This window comes from Pelobates fuscus, chromosome 5 (assembly GCF_036172605.1).
Source record: "Pelobates fuscus isolate aPelFus1 chromosome 5, aPelFus1.pri, whole genome shotgun sequence".
In the NCBI taxonomy this organism is placed as follows: domain Eukaryota; kingdom Metazoa; phylum Chordata; class Amphibia; order Anura; family Pelobatidae; genus Pelobates; species Pelobates fuscus.
In genome coordinates this window covers 241,566,701-241,594,383 of record NC_086321.1, presented here as the reverse complement: position 1 = coordinate 241,594,383, position 27,683 = coordinate 241,566,701, and the positions used below count along the sequence as shown (strand labels likewise).

The following is a 27,683-nucleotide window of genomic DNA, read 5'->3' as shown; positions in this document are numbered from 1 at the left end:
TTTTTACTAAACCTTAATGTTCTGAGAAAACTTACAAATGTCGACAATTGCTGTTATCTGCAGAGTGGTTTATTTATGGCAAAAATACATTATTTACATAAATAGCATTCATTGATTTAGTTCTTGTTATATCCATTAAATAAATCTGTCAAGACTGGACATTTCAAAACTGATAACTATGTTTAACATTGTGTTCATTAGCTTCGAATGTAAAATATATCAGTAAGTTAAAACAATATAATTATGTAACAACGTATTTTGGGTTACGTGATCTTTCAAAATGACCATGCTGATAAGAAGGATATAGAACTATACATTTTAACATGAATGAACATTCAATTGTAAAATAAAAGCAACATAGCAATATAAAATAAGGTAAAACATTGTTATAGCTACTTCTTCTATACTGGCACAGATGATGTTGAACATCTTGTGTTTTATACCTTTTGCAAGCATCGATTTACAAGGGTTGTATATAACTCAAACCCAATACCAACCTAACTCTTCTTCTATGGCTAACTGTTATTAGAACTGGACTTTAAGTATTTATTGCATAAATAGAAATGCCCTTATCATCACTCTTTAGATACTGTCATATAGCACTTACTGATGGTTTTCTAAGCAGCAGTACTGTTCATTATGTTACTATCTTCAACCAACACCAGAACAGACATTTTAGATAACACTGGCCTACATTCACAGTACAATTTGTACACCAATATCCATTAGATGCACACTACAAAGTAAGTTCAATTCCTACGATGTAATGCATTTGTTTACTTTGCCATCTTTGAGATTTTGCATTAGTATATTATTGTTATCTTTGTTAATAATATTAGCATTATAACCAGCATAGATCATTTAAATAAAAATCATATTTCAGAATAATTCAGAATCTGTGTGTCTAGGTCTTTGTTTTATGTTCATTCAAAAGTTTTCCCATACTCCCCCTGCTGGCACAAGTTAGTTTTGCAGGTTCTTCAAATCTGAACGAAAAAGCTACATAACTGTGCCTTGTCTTCCCCTGAGACCTTCCAGTTGCTGAACAAGAGGATATGGAAATGGAGATCCTCCAGCAAAATATGAATAATAAATTAACAACTCACATTCCAATCTAGAATTTGCACCATTGATTGTTGCTATTTGCAGATATCTGAAGTACGAATAGGGCCAGAATCCCATACAATACAAATTAAATATTGTATTCTTTCTCATTTAACTAGACTGGAATACAATTTTCACTATTCTGAATAACAAATATTCATGGGATGTGTGTGATAAAAAAATGTATATTTCCTCTAAAACGAGTGAATAAAATCTCTATTTAACAGTATTGTTACTCATCCAGATGAGTATTATCATCCGGAAAAAATATGTAACAAGATCAAAATTATGCAATGATCTGGTCCCTCCAGTGGTCTTTCTTTTTAAAGAAAAACAGGTCTGAAGGGTTTTATTCTGTGCAGTTTTTCTAAGATCTAGATATAAATTGTGTTTCTCTATATAATACATAAAAATATCTTTAAATACATAAAGTTTTTGCATATGTAAGCCAGGTTGGCATGCAAACAAATTAAAACTGGATGTCACTTTGACCAAACATATGGTTATTAGTAGAAGTTCTCCTCCACAAGCATTGTTATTGACCATTAATTTCCAGTATCAAAATACATACAGCTTTGCCTATGAATGCATTACTATGTGTGTGTGTGTGTGTGTGTGTGTGTGTGTGTGTGTGCGCGTGTGTGCGCATGTGTGCAAGTTTGTGTTTGCTTGTATATGTTTATGAGTGCATTCACAAATTGTACAAAACATACACATCAATTTATATCCGATCAATTTCTGTGTTATCTATTATAAGAAATGTCTCTAGTCAATGGTTCAAATCTGAATTAATGGGATATAATAATAATAATAATAATAATAATAATAATAATAATAATAATAATAATAATAATAATAATAACAACAATGATAATCATTCTACACCTTACATTACATATGAATATATAAATATGAGAATATTTGAAGAAATTTCACATAGTATTGCTCTGAAAAATTAATGTAAGCTGCCATTCCACAAACCCTTAGATTGTCAGCTCCTGTGGAAATTGCATGGTCTAAGCATCTAACTACAACTGCAAGTACAATGTTAAATAGTGTTCTGGATTGCACACAAACCTTTTCTAGATTTTGTAGAATTGGAGATCCAAGGCACATTTCAATCTACTTACTGAAGCAGGTAATTACAGCAGAAACAGATTACTATGGCTTAGAAACATGTCAAAGGACAAGAACACCATTTGGGACAGTATGTAAAATAGACTATTTTTTCAGGTTAGGGAATGGTACCCTATAAATACATGGATGTGGCGAAGTATATTATAAATCTACATTACTCTATGTATGGGGATTATACCATCACCTAATCATTCCTAAAAAAAATAGATACATCTGACAGCCAAGATCACAAGTAAGTTAATTCTAAACTACCATATACATTATATCTAAGGGTCATTTTGAATAGATGACATATGTTCACCTTATATTTACCTGTACATGGAAGAATATTTTCAAATCTCTGAATCAAATAAAAAGAAATCAACTAAAAAAAGATTCAACAAAAAAAAAAACAAAAAAAAAATACAATACACTTTTTTTTAGTAAGGAAACATCATATACAGAAAATAATTTATTTTCATATTAGTATTTTAAGATAGTTTATCATAAATGATGCTGTAGGTAGCACACACATTAACAACACCAGCTACCCATTAGCCACAGCACATTGATGTCATATTTGTATTTGAACTCGGAAATAGAGAACACGTCTAAGGCTCAGTTGCACTTGATAAGTGTTTTTAATATAGCTGAGGGATAGATTTTCCAACCTCATCTTTAACAATGGGCATCACCAATAGAGTGCCCATGGGAAGAAAAACACACAGTCGCAACCAGTCAGGAGAGTCCCCATGTGTCATATGAGGAATACATGCTACAAAAATTATATAATAAAAAAAAAAAAGTGAAAGCAAATGACTGTCTCCCCTCTTGTATAACACTCAGTGCAACCCACGGTATACCTTCCATGTAAATACAATTATTCTACAAGAGAACCATCCCTTATATTGCACTGGTACTCTCGTGTAATATAAAATAACATCAATCGTCAATGTACGGTATTGCATTATGGTTAAAAAAATATCATCATAGAACTTACAAATAACTTTCCTTACATTATTAGATAAAATATTTCCTTCATCTGTCAGCAAAAGTAAATCCTATACAATTTTATCCTTTGGGTTACATTAATCTTTTTTTCTCCTTCAGCGCAACGAAAGAATAATATTATAGGTACATGGGGTCACTCCTGTAAAGTATCTGTATTTGTGTCTTTTGATTCTGGATGCAAAGTGACTGAGATTTTCACCAGAAACCCAACGTCTAAAAAAAAATGCTTGGTATAGAGGACCCTCCCTTTCATTAATCTATGTTTATAGACAGACTATGTTTTATTCAATAAACAAGCAGAATCCTGTTTTAGGCAGGACTGCAAATAAGATATGCAATTGTTTTCATAGCATTGGGGAACTGACATCTGATTTCCTTACCATTCTGTGTCTATCTCCTGTTTACTGAGTAAGCCCCATTGATGTGAATTTCATTCCTTCCTATGTATCGCTGGGTCATTTATGAAAAACATATGCAATAAAAAGCTGAATATGAGGGGCGATGATTCGGTACCTACCTCGCAGTTCTGTTGATGATGTGGATAGCTCAAGCAATGCGAGCGTCAAGCCTAAACCAAAGTCTGTATCCTCACATCCAACAAACAAGGACAGCTTGTACCAAATAGCAATTTTTCAAGCACCCTGCTAATAATCCATTTAGGATCAAAGTGTAAGAAGCAAGCTGTCCTTTACAAATCTGATCACTGGGTTTTAGGTTTTCCTCCAAACTTATTATTCTGCTTCACCCTTCTTACAGTAATCCCATCCTCTATACAGGGGGTACACACATGCTTCCCAACACACCGGAATATTACAAAGTAAAGCCCTCCACAATCGGATCCAGAAGGAAAACAGCAGCTTCTTTATAGATAGTTATACCCCTCCTCCTCCTTTTCATCCGTGTCAGTAATACTCCAAATCAGTGATCTCCAAGTGCCAGGGAAACTAATGACAGCAAACTTGAAACAGAACATTCAACATTAAGAAAAGGAACTTCACTGGTACATCTGGCACCAGCACTGTCCATAAACAGCTCGCCTGTTTGTTTTTGATTCCTGGAATTTAAGAAAAGCAAACTTTAAATACCCAGCCTGTCAAAGCAAGAGAAAAGAATGGTAGCCAGTACAGAAAGATCCAAGTGTGTCCTCCACGCAGGATATAAGTAGAATAAACAGCACACTACAGAGACGAACAATCAGAGAAATCCAATGCTATATTATCCAGCTTCTTTACATCCCCGTGCTTTCCTCGTTACTTCAAAGTGTGCGTCTCTGTGTTAAGCCATCCCCTCTGTGTGCTTCCAGCCACAGCCATTTATTCTCAATGGATCTCACAGGGAGCTGTCCAGCAGACAGGGTGCTGAAATCTGTGTAAATAGAAGATACAGACAGTCCGTTCTAAGTGAAAGCGCAGAACTGGAGGTAACAAGTAAACTGCAGCCTGCCCTTCCCAGTGAAGCCTGCACTGAGTGAGACGCCACACCCCCATCACCTGACCTATATTGCAGCATGAGCCTTTTCTGCTACTCAAGAGCATATTAACTCCTTGTAAAGACTCTCCTCCCATTATGTGCAATCAGTTCATCACACAGTTAGAAAGGTGTTGTTACAGTAATTAACAGGGTCACATGTGGGGATTATACCAAGCTCAGTTAGATAGCATGTATTCAAGAAAGTTGCATTTGCTGATGTGAACATAATAATTACATTTATGTTTCTTTTTTGTTTTCTTTTTTTGCTCCCCAAGACTCTCAGAGCTGGGAATAGGTAATAACTGTTTTATTTTAATGTATATGTGCTATTGCTCACAGCAGACATAATTAAGCATACACACATCTGGTTGTCTGTGGATGATTAGAACTTTGGAATACAAACAACTAAAGGTATACTTTTAGCTGAGACCTGATTTAAAGGAACACTAAAACGTGATTATCCTGTAAACAATGAATTTTTGTGGTTGGTAAACTTTGGTTAAAGTAACTACTTTTCTATGGAATTGTAATTCTCATATTTACTAAAGGCGATGCGGTTGAAATTTGATCATGTCGCCTAAATGAACACATCTTATTTGGTATTATCCAGAGTGTAGTTTTGGATGTGAATCCTATAAGAAATATTTACTGAACACTGAATCTTGTCTGAAACCAAAACAAACATACCTGTATTTTGCATGTTCATCTATTTAAGTATATAACAACAATTAGTTAACAAATAGTTTTAAAACAAATCAGTGCAACGGTTAAGTATGTGGAGTCTCAAAAAAATGTTTAAGAAATAAAAATAAAAACAGCACCACAAATACAGATGCATGCACTTCTACATACAGATACACAACCACTGACACATAGACAAATGCAAACATATACACACAGATACACAATATCACATTCACAATGTACACTGCCACACAAATGTTTGCACACTCCCACATACACAGATATACTCACTACCACATGAAGATGCACACTGCCAAGTATACAGGCACTCACTGCCACACAGAGATGCACGTTGCAAAACCCAATTTATGCTGGATCTTGTCTAGAACAGGCAAAACCTACAAATAAATTATCATGCATATTTCAGCATAATCTATTTGTACTTGCAAATAGTTTACAAAAAGTGTAAAAATACCAGTTCAAATGTTAAGTATGTGGAGGTTGGCCAGTGCTTGCTAGCTTGCGTTCACAACAAAAGTGGTAAAATACAGGGACAAACAATCCCACACCCCACAGATGTACGTACTGCCACCACAGCAGCTACCACACAAGCAGATCCACACTGCCACGCACAGATGCACAATACAACATTCACATATATGCACACAGATACACACACTGCCATGCACACATATGTGCACATATTTGAAAGAATGAAGCAATAATCAAAAAGAACAAGAATGACCAAAACAATTTCATCATTCATTAGAACATTAATCTATTGTTATATTTTTGTGGTGTGTTTGTATATGCTGTCAGAGAGGATATATACCTTTTTTATCTTTTGTATAAATCAATTGGGTTTTTAATAACATACTGAAAAAGGATCTTCTTCTTTAGCTTGGGGCTTATCACGTACCCCAGTTTTATTTATTGTCATGAAAGTGTATATATTTGAAAAGTAGACACCCCAAGGTATTTTATATAGAGTGCTTTGATGCAACTGTTTTAGCCCCCCAAAAATTGGAGAAAATGTGTGGTGGTAATTGTTCAATTTTCATTTTTACACACTCATTGCTTTTTGACTATGATTTAGGAGAGCCTGTTGTTGGTTATTGCAAGAAAACACTCCATGTTGTTTTCTGCAAGGCCTCCTTAGTACACCCATGCCCTCCATGCATAGGGTAAACATAACAAAAAAAAAACACAAAAAAAACTGAACGCCAAATGTATTTTTTTTTTAAATTGTCCAGTGTGTGGTATCGTTTGAAGCAGTCCCCAATGCACAGTCCAGGCTGTCCAGGGCAATCAGGACAGTGATATACAGTATATTTTCTCTGCCCCTTCTTAAAACAGACTCTACATCTTTTTTTGGGATTCTGCTTTGCCGCAGTAGAGGAATTTTAAAAATAAAATGTGTAGCCCCAACTCTGCTCTCTCCCATCACCGCCCGGGGAGCATCACTGCCAACAACTCCTCTTGACCCAGAGCTGAGATCTCCCCCCTTCGTAGTCGGGTGTGTGCAAGTTGTCCTGGGAAATCTGCGCTGTTCTTTTTTGATTGTACTGCAAGCTACTGTATCAAAACAGTACAGTAGCCTGAACAAAGAGACACGTGTATAATAATTGTCAGTATACAAGTGATACCCTTTGTTCATCAGGGAGAATATCAGGCCCCAGACAATCTTGCCACTGGTTCCCATATGTTCTGGACAACCTGGAGGGTTAAGGTGGCTATCCTTTCCCTCATACACCCGGAAGGCCTAAGTATACCCAGTCTAGCTATCACAGAGCTTATACATCTTTACACCATACCTAGAGCGCTTGGAAGGAATATACTGCTTGAATCCCAGCCTTCCCTTATACGTCATCAGGGATTCATCCACACATATATTCCTTCCAGGTGTATAAGCTTCTGCAAACCTGGCAGCGAAGTGGGTTGTCAGGTGGCGGATTTTACACAGCCTGTCAAACTGTGGATGCTCCCTAGGGGGGCACAGGCTGTTGTCACTGAAGTGCATGAAATGCAGAATCATTTCATACCTCTTCCTCGACATACATTGGGAGTAAATGGCGGTAGAGAAGATGGGGCTACAGCTCCAGTAGGAGCGGATGGAGGGCTTCTTTATGATGCCCATCAGCATAGTCAATGCCCAGAATCTTGTGGCACATCGATGGGGGCCTGTTACGGTACCTCCAGTAATAAATGCACAAACCGGCGTTTAGTGAATGCTCCCCGGTCGCAATAATGTGGTCTGGTAGCGTATACAGTATAACCATGCGAACTGCCAGCTAGGGAACACTCCAAACTCCCGAACGGTACCTGTACGGCTCTCTCCCTTCCTGAGCTCCAACCATACGAATTGCCACTTACAGCCGAACGGCAATAGGTTCCAAGCGGCACATAATCCCAATAAGCAGTCTCTAGTTGCCGGTAATAAAATCCCCCCAATAACGAGACCAAGCTCCGCATTGAGGGTAAAACACGAACTGAGTTTACTGTGGGCTACCTGCCCGTATTTATGCAGGTCTCCCACTTGGTGGACACTCCCCTAGGGGACCAAATGGGAGACTGGAATAAAAGAAGGACATGGGGACATTTCAGGCTTACATCCCCACAATATTCCCAACATGCATCACAGTTTCCTCCCCTCTGCTCGGGAGATAATTGGGAAGTAATTCAATTATCTCCCCGAGCAGAGGCACATCGCCATTTTAACTCAAAGTTATAAAACACATTAAAATCTATAACTTTATAACTGCCGAACATATTGCATTCGTATAACACATCCCCAGATAGCCTGGATCTGAGTGCATATTATTGGCGAATAGCGCTCAGATCCCATACGCATAGTTCAATTGCCATGGAGTCAAAGTCGGTTATAGCTCTTCGGTATGCGTTCGACTCCATGGGATGGCTATCTGGGTTAAGTCCATTCGTGTAGTTAAATCTCCCGAACGGCCATTATTCGTATACTTCTGTCGATTGAGAAGGGGAGGTCGATGGCTCGGTTGAAAAAGTGTCCGTTTTGAGTTCCATGAAATAATCCTCGAACACCGCTGGGCTTTTGCATAGTTGAAATGGCCGCCGCCTCGTGGTCGACATACGAACGACGACCACCCTGTCTTCGGTCTTAATTGAGAAGTGGATGCGGTTAACCTCAACGTTCTAATTGGGATCAATAGGTTAACTAGCAGCACACTTCTCTCCTGGGTGGCCACCCGTTCGGTAGTTTCGGTCGGCAAACAAATGCATTCCCTTAATCCAGGCATACGAATGGGGGAATTTATGCAAACGGCAAAACAGACGAACACAGTATTTTTAGTCCATACGGATGGGTCTGTCACAGGGCCCATTGCTGCTTTGCCAACAAAGAGTCAGGGTTTGCAGCACGGAACTGATCAGCATATAAATTAGTTTCGGCGACAATGTTCCCCAATACGTTATCACCGAGAAACACCTCAATAAACTGCTGAGCGCTAAATCCTGCGACATCCAAATGGATGCCAGGATTTGCAGTAAATGGTGGGATACCTGGCCTCTGGCGATGAGGCACTACCTAATCCTCAACAGTACTGCCAGCTGGAGCAGCACATTTCCTTCTGGCAGGGGGACTAGCAGGAACACGTCAGACTCTAGCGCAAGGATGGCATACGCCTGCTAAGCACTATATGACCTCTGTGACCCCTGTGACATGATCACAATCACTTTACTTTACTAAAAAAAACACACAAAAAATTAACTCCTAAAAAAAATGCACAGACAGCAAATTAAGTGCTGCTGTGCAAGAGCCTGTGATCTATACAGTGATCACTGGCAGGACAGGGGTTAATGGCTCTGAAAAGAGCTTTTGCGTCTCACAAAAAAAAATCACAAAAAAACCTGAACCCCTAAAAAAATGCACAAGCAGCAAAAAAGTGCTGCTGTGCAAGAGCCAGTGATTATAGTGATCACTGGCAAGATAGGGGTTAATGGCTCTGAAAAGAGAATTTGGGTCTCAAGATTTTACAAATCCCTACCTAAAACTACCTAAATCTCTAAATCTCTCTAAATCTCTCTAACTAAAACACAGATATCTCTCCCTCTCTCACTAAAACACATGTGAAGAGAGGGAGGGAGATCCACACTGATCAGACAAATGGGAAACACACTTGGAATAAAATTGTTAGTGCTGCAAACTGTAATTGGATGACCCTATGATGAAGCAGGCTAGGGACACCCCCAGAAGTCCCATGATGCACTGCCTTTAGAAAGCTGGGGAAGGGAGGGGGGTTAATATTGATTGATTAATTAATGTATTTATTTTATATATTATTATATACATTTTTTATATATTATTATTATTATTATTTTTTATATATTATTATATCTCCGCTGAGTGCCTTGACCCCTCAAGGCACTCAGCACATGCAGAGCATCGCTGCAATACTTTCAGAGCTTCCTGCACTCAAAATAGCGGACGTATCAGGTACGTCCAAGGTCATTAAGGACCGTTTCTTGTCGGACATACTTGATACTTCCGCGGTCGGGAAGGGGTTAAGTTTGAATCTATGGGATTTGGCAACATACTGGATGTGAAGCTCAAAGCTGAGGCCAGAGTCAAGTATGACGCCAAGACAGTGTACTTGCAAGGATGGATTTATGTGGATACCACTAACTTGAAGGGAGGGCAAGAGAGGAGGATCAGTAATAGGAGAAGGAAAGACAAGTAGTTCAGTTTTAGAGAGATTGCATTTCAGAAAATGGGAGGACATCCAGTCAGAGATGGAAGAAAGGCAAGCATTGACACGTTGCAGGACGGCAGAGGAGAGGTTCGAGGAGGAGAGATTTATCTGGGTGTCATCAGGTGTACAAGTGGTAGTGGAATCCAAAATAGGCAATACGTTTGCCAAGAGAGGCAGTATAAAGAGAAAAAAAAGGGGACTAACGGGATTGGGGGTCTCCAATCGAGACAGGACGAGAGGAGGAGGTATCCTTGGAAAAGGAGACACTGAATGAGCAATTGGAGAGATAAGAGGACAACCACGAGAGGACAGAGTCACAGAGACCGAGCGATTGAAGAGTTTGAAGAAGGAGAGCATGATCAACGGTGTCAAAGGCAGCAGAGAGGTCAAGAAGAATTAGTATGGAGTAGTGGCCTTTGGATTTAGCTGCGATTAGGTCGTTAATAACTTTGATAAGAGCAGTCTCAGTAGAGTGGAGAGGGCTGAAGCAAGACTGAAGAGGGTAAATGAGAGAGTTGGAATTGAGGAAGCGAGACACACGGGTAAAGACAAGCCTTTCCATACGCTTTGAGGAAAAAGGGAGCAGGGATACGGGATGATAGTTAGAGGGGGAGGACGGGTCAAGAGATAGTTTTTTCAGGATAGGTACTACAGTGGCATGTTTAAGGTCAGCAGGGACAACGCCAGAAGAGAGAGAGAGAGAGCAGTTGAAGATGTGTATTAAGGAAGGCACAAGACAACAGGAGATAGATCTGATGATGTGAGACGGGACAGGATTGAGCAGGCAAGTGGTGGGGCGAGAGGAAAGGAGAAGTGCAGCCACCTCTTGTGCAGTAGCTGGGGAGAAAGTCTGAAGGGTAGGAAAGGCATGATCTATGAGTGGTTGAGAAAGAGAATGACAAGGTGGAGAGAATTCTTTCCTTAGCTGTTCAATTTTGTCGGTAAAGTAGCATGCAAAGCTATCGGCTATAAGGTTAGTTTGGGGGGTGGTCACAGCAGGACGAAGAAGAGAGTTAAAGATGCCAAAGAGATGCCTGGGATTGCGGGAGCATGAACTAACGAGAGAGGAAAAGTATGACTGTTTGGCGAGGGCAAAGGCTGCACTGTATGAACACAATATGAATCTATAATGGAGAAAGTCTGACTGTGTGGGACTTCCTCCAGGAGTTTTCAGCACAACGGGAGCAACTTTGCAGATAGCGTATTGATTTAATATGCCACGGTTAGGGGTGTGTCCTCCTCGAAGTTCATGTTTGGAGTGGGGCTGCAGTGTTCAAGGCAGAGGTGAGGGTAGTGTTATATGTGGAGATGGCCAGTGAGGGACAGGAGAGGGAAGGTATGGATAGCAGTTGTGAATCAATATCAACTGAATTAATATCAATAGATAATAGGTCAATAGAATTAAGGTTCCTCCTGAGTTGAGGGAGGTTAGACTGAGGTTGTTGGATGAGGGGGTACTTGAGAGCAATCGAAAATAGGTGGTGATCAGAGAGAGGAATTGGAGTGTTGTAGATATTCGATACTGTGCATGCATAAGAGAAAATGAGGTTGAGGTTATTGCCAGCTACATGGGTGGGAGAATTAGACCACTGCTATAGCCTGAGGGAGGAAGTGATTGAAAGTAGTTTAGAGGCTGCTGAGGTCAAAGGTGGGTTAATGGGAATATTGAAGTCCCCAAGAATTAGAGATGGAATATTAGAAGAGAGGAAGTAGGGTAGCCAGGCAGCAAAGTGGTCAAGGAAGAGGAGAGGAGAACCAGGGGGATGATAAATAACGGCAATGTTAGCAGAGAAGAGTATAAAAAGGCGAGTTGAATGAATTTCAAATGATGGAAAAGAAAGGGAAGGGGGGATGGGCAGAGTTTTAAAGGAGCAGTGGGGTGAAAGCAGAAAACCTACACCACCACCTTTACGTTCATCTTGTCTTGGGTTGTGAGTAAAGTGAAGACCACCAAAGGATAGTGATGTACCGAACTGTCCGCCGGCGAACAGTTCCCGGCGAACTTAGCGTGTTCGCGTTCGCCGCGGCGGGCGGACACATGCGCAGTTCGATCCGCCCCCTATTCATCATCATTGGGCAATCTTTGACCCTGTGCCTCTCGGTCAGCAGACACATTCCAGCAAATCAGCAGCACTCCCTCCCTTCCACACCCTCCAACCTCCCTCCCAGCATCCATTTTCGATTCATTCTGAAGCCGCATGCTTAGTGAGAGGAGGGAAAGTTTAGCTGCTGCTGATTAGATAGGGAAATTGATAGCTAGGCTAGGGTATTCAGTGTCCACTACAATCCTGAAGGACTCATCTGATCTCTGCTGTAAGGACAGCACCCCAAAAAGCCCTTTTTAGGGCTAGAACATCAGGCTGCTTTTTTTTTTCTGTGTAATGTAATTGCAGGTGCCTGCCTGCCAGCTTCTGTGTGAGGTTCACATTGGATACTGTGCCCACTTGCCCAGTGCCACCACTCATATCTGTTTTTACAATAGGTTAAGCTTTAGATTTAAAAACAAATATTTTTTTTTCACTGTAATAGAAGAGCAGTTGCCTGCCTGCCAGCTTCTGTGTCAGGCTGGATGCCTTGTCCATTTGCACAGTCAGTGCCACCACTCATATCTGTTTTTAAAATAGCTTAAGCTTTAGATAAAAAAAAAATATATTTTTTTTTCACTGTAATAGAGAGCAGTTGCCTGCCTGCCAGCTTCTGTGTCAGGCTGGATGCCTTGCCCATTTGCACAGTCAGTGCCACCACTCATATCTGTTTTTACAATAGCTTAAGCTTTATATTAAAAAAAATATATATTTTTTCACTGTAATAGAAGAGCAGTTGCCTGCCTGCCAGCTTCTGTGTCAGGCTGGATGCCTTGCCCATTTGCACAGTCAGTGCCACCACTCATATCTGTTTTTACAATAGCTTAAGCTTTAGATTAAAAAAAAAAAAAAATTTCACTGTAATAGAAGAGCAGTTGCCTGCCTGCCAGCTTCTGTGTCAGGCTGGATGCCTTGCCCATTTGCACAGTCAGTGCCACCACTCATATCTGTTTTTACAATAGCTTAAGCTTTAGATAAAAAAAAATAAAAATTTCACTGTAATAGAAGAGCAGTTAGTTGTCTGCAAGCGTCTGGGTGTCAGGCCTCCTTCAGCGTGTGCTCTGCAGACCTGTGCCAGCGTACTTTGACAGTTGCCACTCATATCTGGTGTCTCTTTAGCGTGCTTTTACAAAGAGAAAATGTTTCCAGTTTAAGCTAATAGCAGCCAGTCAGTGTCCTTCAAGCGGCTCTGTCAGGCCTACAGTGTGTGCTCTCCAGAACTATTCAAGTGCACATTGCCAATCATATCTGGTGTCTCTATAGCGTGCTTTTAAAACCAAAAATTTTTTTCCACTGTAATAGAAGAGCAGTTGCCTGCCTGCCAGCTTCTGTGTGAGGTTCATAGTGGATACTGTGCCCTCTTGCCCAGTGCCACCACTCATATCTGTTTTTACAATAGCTTAAGCTTTAGATTTAAAAAAAAAAAAATTCTCACTGTAATAGAAGAGCAGTTAGTTGTCTGCAAGCGTCTGGGTGTCAGGCCTCCTTCAGCGTGTGCTCTGCAGACCTGTGCCGGCGTATTTTGACAGTTGCCAATCATATCTGGTGTCTCTTTAGCGTGCTTTTACAAAGAAAAAAGGTTTCCAGTGTAAGCTAATAGCAGCCAGTCAGTGTCCTTCAAGCGGCTCTGTCATGCCTACAGTGTGTGCTCTCCAGAACTGTTCAAGTGCACATTGCCAATCATATCTGGTGTCTCTATAGTGTGCTTTTAAAACCAAAATTTTTTTTCCACTGTAATAGAAGAGCAGTTGCCTGCCTGCCAGCTTCTGTGTGAGGTTCACAGTGGATACTGTGCCCTCTTGCCCAGTGCCACCACTCATATCTGTTTTTACAATAGCTAAAGCTTTAGATTAAAAAAAAAATATTTTTTTTTCACTGTAATAGAAGAGCAGTTAGTTGGCTGCAAGCGTCTGGGTGTCAGGCCTCCTTCAGCGTGTGCTCTGCAGACCTGTGCCAGCGTACTTTGACAGATGCCACTCATATCTGGTGTCTCTATAGCATGCTTTTACAAAGAATAAAGGTTTCAAGTGTAAGCTAATAGCAGCCAGTAAGTGTCCTTCAAGCGGCTCTGTCAGTCCTTCCTTCAGCGTGTGCTCTCCAGAACTGTTCCAGTGCACATTGCCAATCATATCTGGTGTCTCTATAGCGTGCTTTTAAAACCAAAATTTGTTTTTCACTGTTATAGATTGAATAGCAGTTACTTGTCTTCAAGCGGTTGTGTCAGGCCTACAGTGTGTGCTCTGCAGAACTGTTACAGTTCACATTGCCAATCATATCTGGTCTCACAGTAGCTTGCACGCATAGTACCACTAATCCCCCCAAAAATGACAGGCAGAGGCAGGCCACCCCGCAGGGGCCGTCGTGGTCGTGGTGCTGTGATTCCCTTTTGCCCTAGAATAATGCCCAGTTTTCAGAAGCCACGTACCCTGAACTTGAAAAGTTCTGAGGACATAGTTGACTGGCTAAGGCAACATTAAACACATGGAGGTATGGTGTGATGATGATGATGATGTTGTACCCGCTGCTGCTTCCTTTTCTGAGTTGTCAGATACAAGCGAAGCGGTTGATGATGACGATGCGTCCACGTGGGTGCCCGCTCGGCAAGAAGAAGAACAGGGCGAAAGTTCAGATGGGGAGACAGAGAGGAGGAGGAGGAGATGAGTTGGAAGCAGGGGGGGGTCGTCGCAAGGAGCTAGTGGCACAGTCAGACAGCATGCATCGGCACCCGGGGTCAGCCCGACAGCACGCCAATCAACGCATGCTGTGTCCACCACCAGAATGCCGTCATTGCAGAGCTCAGCAGTGTGGCATTTTTTTTGTGTGTCTGCCTCTGACAACAGCGATGCCATTTGCAACCTGTGCCAAAGGAAACTGAGTCGTGGGAGGTCCAACACCCACTTAGGTACAACTGCTTTGCGTAGGCACATGATCTCACATCACAAACGCCTATGGGATCAACACATGAGTACAAGCAGCACGCCTACTCTAAGCTGCCATCCTCCTCCTGGTCCAGCATCTTCAGCCACGTCAACCACTGCTGTCCTCCTTGCCCCCTCTCAACCATCCGCCACTCCGTCTCTCGCCTTGAGCAGTTCCTGCTCATCTGCCCACAGTCATGTGTCTGTCAAGGACATGTTTGAGCGTAAAAAGCCAATGTCACCAAGTAACCCCCTTGCCCAGCGTCTGACAGCTGGCTTGTCCGAACTATTAGCCCGCCAGCTTTTACCATACAATCTGTGTGAGGAACTGACTCTGCTGGGTTTCAAACCCTGGTTTACATGCTGCTAAACCTCTTCCTTACCAGTACACCAGCCTGCCTTTTGCAAATGTACCTGAGATCTGATAACCTTGACTCTATAAGCATTGGTATCAGTGACAAGTCTCTTCAGCTGTGTCTGGTCATGTGTCTGGTTCTTGGCCTATGAAAGCCACTTCCTGTCTCTGTACCTTTGCCAGATTATTGTGGTTCCTGTACTCTCTAATCAAGCTTGTTCCTGTTTCTCCTACCTATTGCTGATTTTGGACCGTTTTGACTTTGCTGCTTCTCCTTCCCACTGACCTCGGCTTGCCTCACTACGATTATCATCTCTCTGTTCCAGTCTCCCATCTCTGCTTAAGACCAGAAGACCACTCAAGGCTCAGGGGCTCAACCACCTGGGTAACGAGTGGCTACCTCTGGCAGAAAACATTGCTGATCTGGCTACTGGACTCCAAAACTTTGTGACATCAATATCATTACAATCTGTTTGAGTCTGAGGCGTTCAAAAAATTTGTAGCTATTGGGACACCGCAGTGGAAGGTACCCGGCCGTAATTTCTTTTCAAAAAAGGCAATCCCGAACCTGTACTCGATTGTGCAAAAGGAAGTCATGGCATGTCTGGCACACAGTGTTGGGGCAAGGGTCCATCTGACCACTGATACCTGGTCTGCAAAGCATGGTCAGGGCAGGTATATCACCTACACTGCGCATTGGGTAAACCTGCTGACGGCTGACAAGCAAGGAATGCGTGGCATTGCAGAGGAGTTGGTGACACCGCCACGACTTGCAGGCAGTCCTGCTGCCACCTCCTCTACTCCTCCTACTCCATCCTCTTCCATAACCTCCACGGCTGAGTCCTCTTGTGCTGCTGCGTCTTGCTCCACATCAACGGCACCCCCCCAGCTCCCCAGGTACTATTCCACATCCCGGATACGGCAGTGTCACGCCGTCTTGGGTTTGACTTGCTTGAAAGCAGAGAGTCACACCGGACAAGCACTCCTGTCCACCCTGAACGCACAGGTAGAAAAGTGGCTGACTCCGCAGCAACTGGATATCGGCAAAGTGGTGTGTGACAACGGAAAAAATTTGATAGCGGCATTGAAGTTGGGCAAGTTGACACACGTGCTGTGCATGGCACATGTATGTAATCTGATCGTACAACGCTTTGTGCATAAGTACACAGGCTTACAGGACGTCCTGAAGCAGGCCAGGAAGGTGTGTGGCCATTTCAGGCATTCCTACACGGCCATGGCTCACTTTGCCGATATCCAGCGGCGAAACAACATGCCAGTGAGGCGCTTGATTTGCGACAGCCCTACACGTTGGAATTCAACACTCCTAATGTTCGACCGCCTGCTCCAACAAGAAAAAGCTGTTAATGAATATTTGTATGACCGGGGTGCTAGGACAGCCTCTGGGGAGCTGGGAATTTTTTTGCCACGTTACTGGACGCTCATGCGCAATGCCTGTAGGCTCATGCGTCCTTTTGAGGAGGTGAAAAACCTAGTCAGTCGCAACGAAGGCACCATCAGCGACATCATACCATTTGTTTTCTTCCTGGAGCGTGCCCTGCGAAGAGTGCTGGATCAGGCTGTAGATGAGCGTGAAGAGGAAGAGGAAGAGTTGTGGTCACCATCACCACCAGAAACAGCCTTATCAGCATCGCTTGCTGGACCTGCGGCAATGCTGGAAGAGGATTGTGAGGAAGAGGAGTCAGAGGAGGAATGTAGCTTTGAGGAGGAGGAGGAGGAGCAAGACCAAACACAACAGGCATCCCAGGGTGCTCGTTGTCACCTATCTGGTACCCGTGGTGTTGTACGTGGCTGAGGGGAAGAACATACCTTCAATGACATCAGTGAGGAGGAGGAACGGGAAATGAGTAGCTCGGCATCCAACCTTGTGCAAATGGGGTCTTTCATGCTGTCCTGCCTGTTGAGGGACCCTTGTATAAAAAGGCTGAAGGAGAACGACCTGTACTGGGTGTCCACGCTACTAGACCCCCGGTCTCTATTCTGCTCTGTGTCAGTGTGTATCAGGGGTTTTGAGGACAGGTGTCAATCCATATCTGCCAAGTGACCCTATGTAGGAGGAACAGTCCCTATTCTGCTCTGTGTCAGTGTGTATCAGGGGTTTTGAGGACAGGTGTCAATCCATATCTGCCAAGTGACCCTATGTAGGGGGAACAGTCCCTATTCTGCTCTGGGGTCAGTGTGTATCAGGGGTTTTGAGGACAGGTGTCAATCCATATCTGCCAAGTGACCCTATGTAGGGGGAACAGTCTCTATTCTGCTCTGTGTCAGTGTGTATTAGGGATCATTAGGATAGGTGTCAATCCATATCTGCCAAGTGACCCTATGTAGGGGGAACAGTCCCTATTCTGCTCTGTGTCAGTGTGTATCAGGGATTTACTATCTTTATTCAGATTCCAAAATTACAATTCCAGGAAAAATTTAACAAACATTTACAAGAACATGTTATGCACATCATAGAAACAACGTGAACCTCTTTAAAGCCACAAACTTAAGACAAAAAATACGTACACACAATGTGTAAGGGTTTGAAAGAATATTCTGAATCCTTACATGTTTACTTTATTGTTTGTTTGATTATTGTGAACCATATATAAACTACAAGCAGCGTGAAAACTATAAAAACTCAAGTGGCCATGCTGATCAAATTAAATAGTATGCTTTACACAGCATATAAGGGTGATGTCACAGCACAACGGGAATGTAACAGGGGAAGAGGTGAAAGTCATCCTCCCCCTCCCACGACCCCGCCATATCTGCCAAGTGACCCTATGTAGGGGTAAAAGTCTCTATTCTGCTCTGTGTCAGTGTGTATCATGGTCTCTGAGGACGGGGAACAGTCTCTATTCTGCTCTGTGTCAGTGTGTATCAGGGGCTTTGAGGACAGGTGTCAATGTTAAGTGATTTCTGCCCTTTATGGATTAAAAGCAGACTCTGCATCAACTGTGTAATTTTCCATGGGAGTTTTGCCATGGATCCCCCTCCGGCATGCCACAGTCCAGGTGATAGTCCAACTTTTCCATCACTTTTGTGGCCAGAAAGAGTCCCTGTTGGTTTTAAAATTCGCCTGCCCATTGAAGTCAATTTGCGGAAGTTCGCGTTCGCCGTTCGCGAACCGAAAATTTCGGGTTCGCGACAACACTACCAAAGGATAGTGAGACAGGGGTAGTAGTATCAGAGCAGTATATATACAATACAAGGATGAGGGCACTGCTATCCAATTGCTTTTCCAAATGGAATGTTGTAATGCCTTGGTGCTGTTGCCACTCTGGAACCAATATATAACCAAATATTTCAGCAAAGAAAAGTGGGCACTCGCAGGACTTGTTTAGTGGAAAAAAAATCGCGAATTTATTAGTGTAACATCAACGTTTTGGATCTGTTCTCGACCCTTTCTCAAAAAAAATTTTTTTAGTAGTCGCATATTAAAGTTCCCCTTTCTTGAATTGGTTGTAATCTGTACATCATGTTGTCTGCGAGCATGGTTTGTTACATGGGGTGGAAATGACTTCACAAGCTTTGTATCATCCACACCTATATGTGCTTTTGGTTTTTGAAAGCCATGCTTATTGAGTTGTTCATTGTTAAAGCTGACTATGAACTAACATATCTCTCAAATTTCTAAGTCTACATGCTGTTATGCTAGGAAAAAGTGCTAAGTTGTCGCATAGGTCATTGTCAAGCCAAGAATAAGCCAATGGTTGTTAAATATCTGTCTGGCCAGTTCCCAATATTGGTTGTAGGAACAATACATATAATTACTTTTTGGGTAGATTTAGGTATCAAAGTTCTTAGGCATACTGTTCTGTCAATTGATGAAACCAGTTGGAATGCCCTTTTCAAGATATTGTTTGGATATTCCTGTGCCTTGAATCTTATTCTGACTTATTTTGCTTCTTTAAGAAATGTCTCTTCACAGGAGCAATTTATTCTAGCCCTTTTGTCCATGAGGAATTCCTGTCTTTAGATGGAAGGGATGGTGAGTCTACCAATGAAGCAAGTTGTTTAAGGCTAGGGATTTTTTTGAAAGGTTCCGTGTCTATCTTACCATCCAGAGAGAGAGGGACTTTTGCATCTTAAAATTTCAACTTTTCTTCATCTATTACAGATGTTAATTTTAGACCAATATCATTTTGATTTAATGTATGTATCATTTCATGGAAATGTTTGACAGAACCTTTCCAGAATAGCAACACATCATCTATGTACTTATCCCATTGCAGGACAAATTTACTATATTGTACTTTAATTGCTTGCTTCAAGATGGTTTCCTCCCACCAACCCACATACAAATTGGCATTGCTGGGAGCACAAGCCATGCCCATAGCTGTGCCCCTCAGTTGGTGGTAGAATTCAGAGTTAAAAACAAAATAGTTATGTGTCAAAACAAATTATTGTAATTCAAACAAAAAAGTTGTGAGTTTTGAAGATTTATCTAAAAAGTAAGATGTTGCATTAAAGGGACACTATAGTCACCAGAACAACCTCAGCTTAATGTAGTTGTTCTGGTGAGTATAATAGCTCCCTTAATGCATTTTTATTTTTTTAAATTCTTTATTTTTCTTGTGCATGTAAATATGGATAACATTTTTCTTGCGATGCCACGACAGCATTGGCAAGTTAATTAGAAACATTGGGTTTGACATGGCATGCGATTGACAGCACATTTTTAAATAATAATAACAGGCTAGTTCTGAAAAGGTTATGTCAGAATATAAGATATGTTTTAGCAGTGCTTGATTAATACAGAAGAGCTTGCATTGCCACAACAGCATGTGTAAGTCAGCAATCAACATAGTTTAACAGTTAGTGGCATTGGTAGTGTGGCACATTTTTAATATAGTACATGACTATTAGCGAGTGAAACCGGTAGTTTATGAATATACAGCTCCTGCCGTGGGTATGTAAAATATCTATGTGTGTACAAGGCTGGGTGCTTTAGATGCCTCAGATACCAGAGAGCTATATCAAGGTTGGTGTACTGGGTACATGTTAGAGAGGCCGGGTCCCCCTTACTTTACCCTTAGGGTGATAGTGTTAGTGGGAAAAAGGGGGGGTGGGTGGGAGGGGGCTAGCTGGGCTGCTTTATAGAGGGATATAATGAGAGGTTCAATACCATTATCACATGTGATGAGCATTACAGAGAGAGTTATAACGTTAAACTTGTAAGGTTAATAAACATGAGAGACAACTTGGCAACAGGCCATATCATGTGGACACAGTTCAGGGCACCGAAGTGGATGCTGCTTCTTTCCGCTGTGCCCCCGGTATGAATGGGCGCACCGTCGCTGGATTCCAGGCTACAGAGGTTGTTGGTGTTGTTGACTTGGCTTACTCTGGTAGTCGTGTATCCAATTTGAGTTTCTGCAGCGTGGCTGGAATCTCTGCTTCTTCTTGTACCTTGATGGCCCCAGTGTCCCTGGGTATTATCATGCTCTTGGGTATGCCCCAACGGTATGGTATGTTGTGAGATAAGAGCTCTTTGGTTAGGGGGCACAGGGACCTTCTCCAGTCCATGGTGGCTTTGGAGAGATCAGGGTAGAAGGTCAGGGAATAGCCCTCAAAGTGGAGGGGGGATTTGTTGTGTGTGGCTGCTATGAGGGCGAGGCGATCTCTGCCTTGTTGGAAGCGGATGATCACGTCGTTTCCACCCTCTGGGGTGCTTGTCGTTGGTCTGGAGATCCGATGCCAGCTATCCAGTGGCATAGATTTGGCCTGCTTAGCTGTGAAGAGAGTGCTAAACAGCCTGCAGAATAGGTGCGGTAGCTCTGTGGTTTCCACCGCGTCAGATAGGCCGCGGACTTTGACATTTTTCCAACACCGTTTGTCTTCTAGTGCTGTTAGCTTATCTTGCTGTTGTTGGTGGGCCTTCTGCACGGTTAGCAGTTGCTGTTCTACTGCTGCTAGTCTGGTATCATGTGCGGCCGTGTTTAGCTCTGTATTTTGTAGTCGGGCCGACACTCCGCTTATTTCCTCGCGGAACGTGCTGATGTCAGCTGCAATGTTGCGGCGCAGCTCCCCAAGCATGTTTCTCAGAGCCTCCTCCATAACTGGTGGCTTTGCAGGTAAGTGGGTTAATGTGGTCAGCGCCTGGGCACCATAGTCATCCTCCTCCGACTCGGATGCCTCGCTGAATGAGTTGTACCTGTCTTCCATCTGCATCGCCATTGTAGGCCTCTACGTGGTCTGGGGCCTCCGCAGGAGATCACCAATATCTGCGGTAGCCGGGGGGCTATACGGCTTGGATTTTTTGTTGCGTCGCCCCATACTCTCAGAAGGCTTTGCTGTGTCCAGGAGTGCTCTCAAATTGTTTTTTTTCGCTGTATTTCACCGTATTTAGGACTTATTTGCACGGAGCTCAGTGCATGTGCATCCTCTCGGTATGGCTGCTAGCTGTTCTGTATATAATTTTCTTCACTTGTGTAGATGTATTACTCACCACTGCCAATATTCCTGGTGTCTTGTGTTTTTTGTTTTTTTTCACTTTTTACAAGTGTGCAAACTAAAAATTAGTAATGTAGGGAAAAAAATGGAGAAGGTAAAGCAAATTAGAAAGAATGAAATAGTTTCAGCAAGGACTATAAAATAATATGCTAGGCTCTACTACCTGTGTCTCAAAATTGCTGTTGTACCTTGTGAGATTGAAGAATGAAGAATGAAAGTAGTAACTCATTTCTAAAACTTAAATTTGATCTCTTGACAAAGTACTGCGCTTGTTTGGCAAGGAATCACTTCAAAGTAAAGAAAGCTATATGCCATTGTAAATAATCTGCCATATATCTGGATAAGAGAAGAAAAAAGAAGAACTAGTTGTCAAACTAAATATTTGTATTTGTAAGTTGTACTAAGCCATAGCTTTATTTTCTATGTATATAGAGAGGGGTAATGGGATGTGTTTAAAACACCTAATTTGTCATATGTATCTATATCATAAGATGGGACAGCATTACATGGCCATGCCATGTTAAGAAGACATTTAAATGTTACATCCAAGTATATGTTAGTATATTGTAAGTGCATGTGGACACAAAAAGATTTGTTTTATAAGACAAAACCAGAAATAAAAATGGTGGATTTGCCAAAATGTAAATAAACCTAAGGCCTGGAAGAGTAATTCCCAAGTTTGACCTATTGGCTCCCTCTCACATTTAACAAGGGTCTTAATTTCCCTTTTGACTTAGGAAGACCCTAGTCCTATGTAAATTAGTCAAAAAATAAAAGAGATTATGAGAAAACTGAACTTGGAACTGACAACAGACAACTGCTTTCCCTATAGTGAGTCCATTCAAGTCTTACACAGGCTATCAATTCAGCCAGCATGAGATATGCAACAACCACCATCTACTGTTTCAGTGGGAAATATTCTAATTTGTGGTAGAACATATTCAATTTTTTTTTAAATATCAGTGTCTGGAATCTGGGGTGAGGTAAAATAGTTATAATCATTGAATCAAGAAACAATGATCCTTTTATAGATATCAAAGGTACAAAAATATACAAAATGTATATGCTATCGACAAACAAAGAAGGTTTGGATGACTGAATTAGCGAGGCAGAATATAATGGAGCTGAAAGGTAGTTGTGGAATTCAGTGAGAATTCAGTGAGAACATAGGGTCACATGAAAAAGTTGATATTGTGGCTACCTATCAATAGTTACTATGGTGTAAGCATGTTTAAACAGGGTTGATCTGTATAGAATGCATAATTATAGAAACGTTAATTTATCTAGCACCATTACACACAGCAGACAGACCATCATGATAAACTGCATTAAACAGTATAATGTGTCTACTACTAATAAAGTAATTGTATGATTTCTTGTTTGTATTTCTTTAAATGATATGACTATCATATTCCAATCTCTGAATAGCCTATTAGAGACAATGTGCTAGTGGATAGGCAATATAGAAAAACAAGAAAATTATAAAAAAAAGCTGTAAACATGTTTTTATGTTCTTTTTTTTTTTTTTCTTTTTTCTTTCCTCTTGGAACTTATATAAATTATAGATGACTAATATGACAAATAGGGAAAGGACCACATGCAAAATAGATAAAGGTTTAATATAAGATGTAAAATCTATAAATACCTTTCAATTTGAAAAATATATGTTCTATATAACGGAGAAAATTAAATTGAGAACTGACTATGTATTGATCCCTATAACTGTAACCCGATATGTTCCTCCCCCTTTTTTTTTTTTTTTTTCTCTTCTCTCTGTAGTTGGATTGTGAAATACACTCAATGTTATGGATACTTAAAAGAATTATTTTAATGTTGCAATATTAAAATCTGTATAATTATTGAATATTGGACATATGTACAAAAGAAAACAAAAAATTTACAAATAAAATAAATATTAAAAAAAAGCTGTAAATGGGGATATCAAGATTGAGTGAGAAAAGAGTGAGTAAAGTATAACAAATAATAAGAATAACTCCACAATTTACACAGCACAATTTACCTTATTAAGTCATAGTCATTCTGCAGTTATTGTTTTTAACAAAAGTTATATAATTTAACTCCTTCATGTTTAAAGATCTCAATGATCTGAAGTTGTAAATCCAGAGTTCCATCTTCTGTTTGTTGCTTTCAAATGTCTGAGACGTGGCACATTGGATCTTTATGATAAGCATTAACAAAATGTGATACAGTAGTTTTTAGACTTATACATTCAGTTTGATATACATAATAATTCATCTGCATTCTAGGTGATCATTCATTGTCCAAATTCAGTAACTTTGAATCTTAATACAGGGAGTGCAGAATTATTAGGCAAATGAGTATTTTGACCACACCATCCTCTTTATGCATGTTGTCTAACTCCAAGCTGTATAGGCTCGAAAGCCTACTACCAATTAAGCATATTAGGTGATGTGCATCTCTGTAATGAGAAGGGGTGTGGTCTAATGACATCAACACCCTATATCAGGTGTGCATAATTAGTAGGCAACTTCCTTTCCTTTGGCAAAATGGGTCAAAAGAAGGACTTGACAGGCTCAGAAAAGTCAAAAATAGTGAGATATCTTGCAGAGGGATGCAGCACTCTTAAAATTGCAAAGCTTCTGAAGCGTGATCATCGAACAATCAAGTGTTTCATTCAAAATAGTCAACAGGGTCGCAAGAAGCGTGTGGAAAAACCAAGGCGCAAAATAACTGCCCATGAACTGAGAAAAGTCAAGCGTGCAGCTGCCAAGATGCCACTTGCCACCAGTTTGGCCATATTTCAGAGCTGCAACATCACTGGAGTGCCCAAAAGCACAAGGTGTGCAATACTCAGAGACATGGCCAAGGTAAGAAAGGCTGAAAGACGACCACCACTGAACAAGACACACAAGCTGAAACGTCAAGACTGGGCCAAGAAATATCTCAAGACTGATTTTTCTAAGGTTTTATGGACTGATGAAATGAGAATGAGTCTTGATGGGCCAGATGGATGGGCCCGTGGCTCGATTGGTAAAGGGCAGAGAGCTCCAGTCCGACTCAGACGCCAGCAAGGTGGAGGTGGAGTACTGGTTTGGGCTGGTATCATCAAAGATGAGCTTGTGGGGCCTTTTCGGGTTGAGGATGGAGTCAAGCTCAACTCCCAGTCCTACTGCCAGTTTCTGGAAGACACCTTCTTCAAGAAGTCTGCAACCTTCAAGAAAAACATGATTTTCATGCAGGACAATGCTCCATCACACGCGTCCAAGTACTCCACAGCGTGGCTGGCAAGAAAGGGTATAAAAGAAGAAAATCTAATGACATGGCCTCCTTGTTCACCTGATCTGAACCCCATTGAGAACCTGTGGTCCATCATCAAATGTGAGATTTACAAGGAGGGAAAACAGTACACCTCTCTGAACAGTGTCTGGGAGGCTGTGGTTGCTTCTGCACGCAATGTTGATGGTGAACAGATCAAAACACTGACAGAGGGGGGGCGGAGCTAGCAGCGCATCGGAGCAGACACGCTTTTGTGAGCTCCGACTCTCAAACGATCTAAAATAACACTTTCATGGTGGAACCAGACCCAAAAGAGCCCACACAACTGCCTAAGCTTCACTACATACCATGGGCCGAAAAGCTAAGAAGGCAAAGGCAGAAAAAGGCACTCACGGCAGAGATATCGGCGACATGCTGAGGAACACTCAACAGGCCGCATGGTCCAAAATGGCGGACGACCTAGCCTCATATTCCTCGGAGGAGTTTGACACAGACCTCATGGAGGGAGCGAGCTTTGGCCCCGCACCGGACCGTACCACTACACCTAAGGCATCTGGGGAGCCGGTCACAGCAGACCAGCTAAAGAGTATGCTGGCAGACCTGCGCAGGGACCTAGCGGCGGACATGGCCCACTATAGAGAAGCCATTGAAGGCGCCCAATCCAGAATCACGCTACTAGAGGCCAGCTCGAGTACACAGGACTCCAGGTTAACCACAGTGGAACAAAAAATGGAGGACCTGATTAAACAGCAAAATGCCAACACAGAACGGCTAGATGCACTGGAAGATCAGCGGAGGAGGTACAACTTAAAAATCCGTGGGATACCCGACTCAGTGGGCCTCTCGGAGCTTCCTCAATACATCAGGCGGTTCCTGGGGACCCTGATCCCGCCTAAACAAGTGAAATCCCTGAGATTGGACGGGATGTTCCGACTACCGAAGGCGGTAAGAGCACCAGCAGACGCTCCTGCCGACCTCATACTGCGCCTACAATCCCTGTCAGACAAAGCTACACTTTTAGCTGCGCTCAGAAATAAGACACCGCTGCCGTTCGAGGGTTCGACTCTGAATATTTTTCCGGATCTTACCAAGAACACCCTTGCCTGGCGAAAGTCCATGCAACCACTCCTGCAGCACCTCCGGGCCAAAGATAAGCCCTATCGATGGGGAACACCGCGAGCAGTATTCTTCACCCACAACGGGATCCCACGCAAAGCGAAGACCTTCCAGGAACTAGAGTCACTCCTCATAACTGAAGGCATACTCCAAGCGGCTACAAGGAGAGGCACAGAACTGTCCCAGCTCAACCCAGCGACTGTCCGGGAATTCACCCCAAGAGGGACCAGGAAGGCATCACCAGCTAGACACCCCACCTGAGGCATTACGGACAGGTCAAATTATGGGGACACTGTTATTCCACCAGTTTGAGACCGCTGCTAGCAGGTCTACAAGTTACTTCTCCTTGGTTTTATTTTTGTTAACTGTTGCTATTTTCACATTTATTTTTAATAGACCGCAATCCTAGCTTAGGGACCTAGGCTTATTCTCTACCCTTGCAACAGCTGGCGACACTAGCCACACACCACAGCCCAACCACACTGCACAACAAAATCACAGCCAGGCTCTACCAATCTGCCCACAGCCCCAACGGAATAGCCTTCCCCCCCCCGAAATCCCCCCCCACCCGGTCTCTTTCTACCGGTAGATGGCTGAGCCCACCCTGAAGCACACACGTATAGCTATCTGGTCGAGGGAACCCCCCACTGTGTCCACCACGACCCTAGGGTCACACTTGTTAACTCACCCAGGTGAGGCACAAGAGCTGTATGCTGATCGTGTATATAATCCTGCGATCTACAAAATATACCTGTGCAATATACATTGCAGCCCAAGAGGTAGAAACTAGTCGTAACAACGTGATAGGTTCACGTCTCGGACCTGTAGTACGAATCCTGTGAATGCTCAATTTATGTACCAATCTCTGCTATACCCGAGATTTTTCAGTCGCATGCAGGCTTATGCTCTGAACTCTAAACAGCATTTGGACACCTTATGGTGAGTTTAGGGTTAACCAGTTGCTAATCCCTGCCACACATGTTAATTTCCAGGACACAGCACCACAGAATGTTACACACACGTATGCCATACCTTGCTATTATTATATATGTTCAATTCTGAGTGCCAATATTGTTAGGATGTTGCAAAAATGATTGTTCTCAAGTAGAGTATTATATATTGGGCATCCCCGCCTACCTTGTTATGTTCTCAATACAAAAAAAATGTGCAATTTTCTATGCCACTGATTATCATATCTATGCATGAATATGACTGTATGCTGTTGTGGCGTATGGCTATGATATGTATTAACCTGCACAACAAAAATAAAGAATTAAAAAAAAAAAAAAAAAACACTGACAGAATCCATGGATGGCAGGCTTTTGAGTGTCCTTGCAAAGAAAGGTGGCTATATTGGTCACTGATTTGTTTTTGTTTTGTTTTT

The 27,683-nt window shown here is 42.1% G+C and overlaps 1 long non-coding RNA gene across 1 annotated transcript in view; it reads right to left on the bottom strand.

Annotated features, from left to right (window-relative positions):
- The window catches only part of LOC134612784 (uncharacterized), a 915,097-nt gene extending 910,418 nt beyond the window's left edge, over positions 1-4,679 (bottom strand). The window contains exon 1 of the long non-coding RNA XR_010090954.1: positions 3,749-4,679. This is a non-coding gene — a long non-coding RNA (uncharacterized LOC134612784). The remainder of the gene's footprint in view (positions 1-3,748) is intronic.
- Between the last annotated feature and the right edge of the window lie 23,004 nt (positions 4,680-27,683).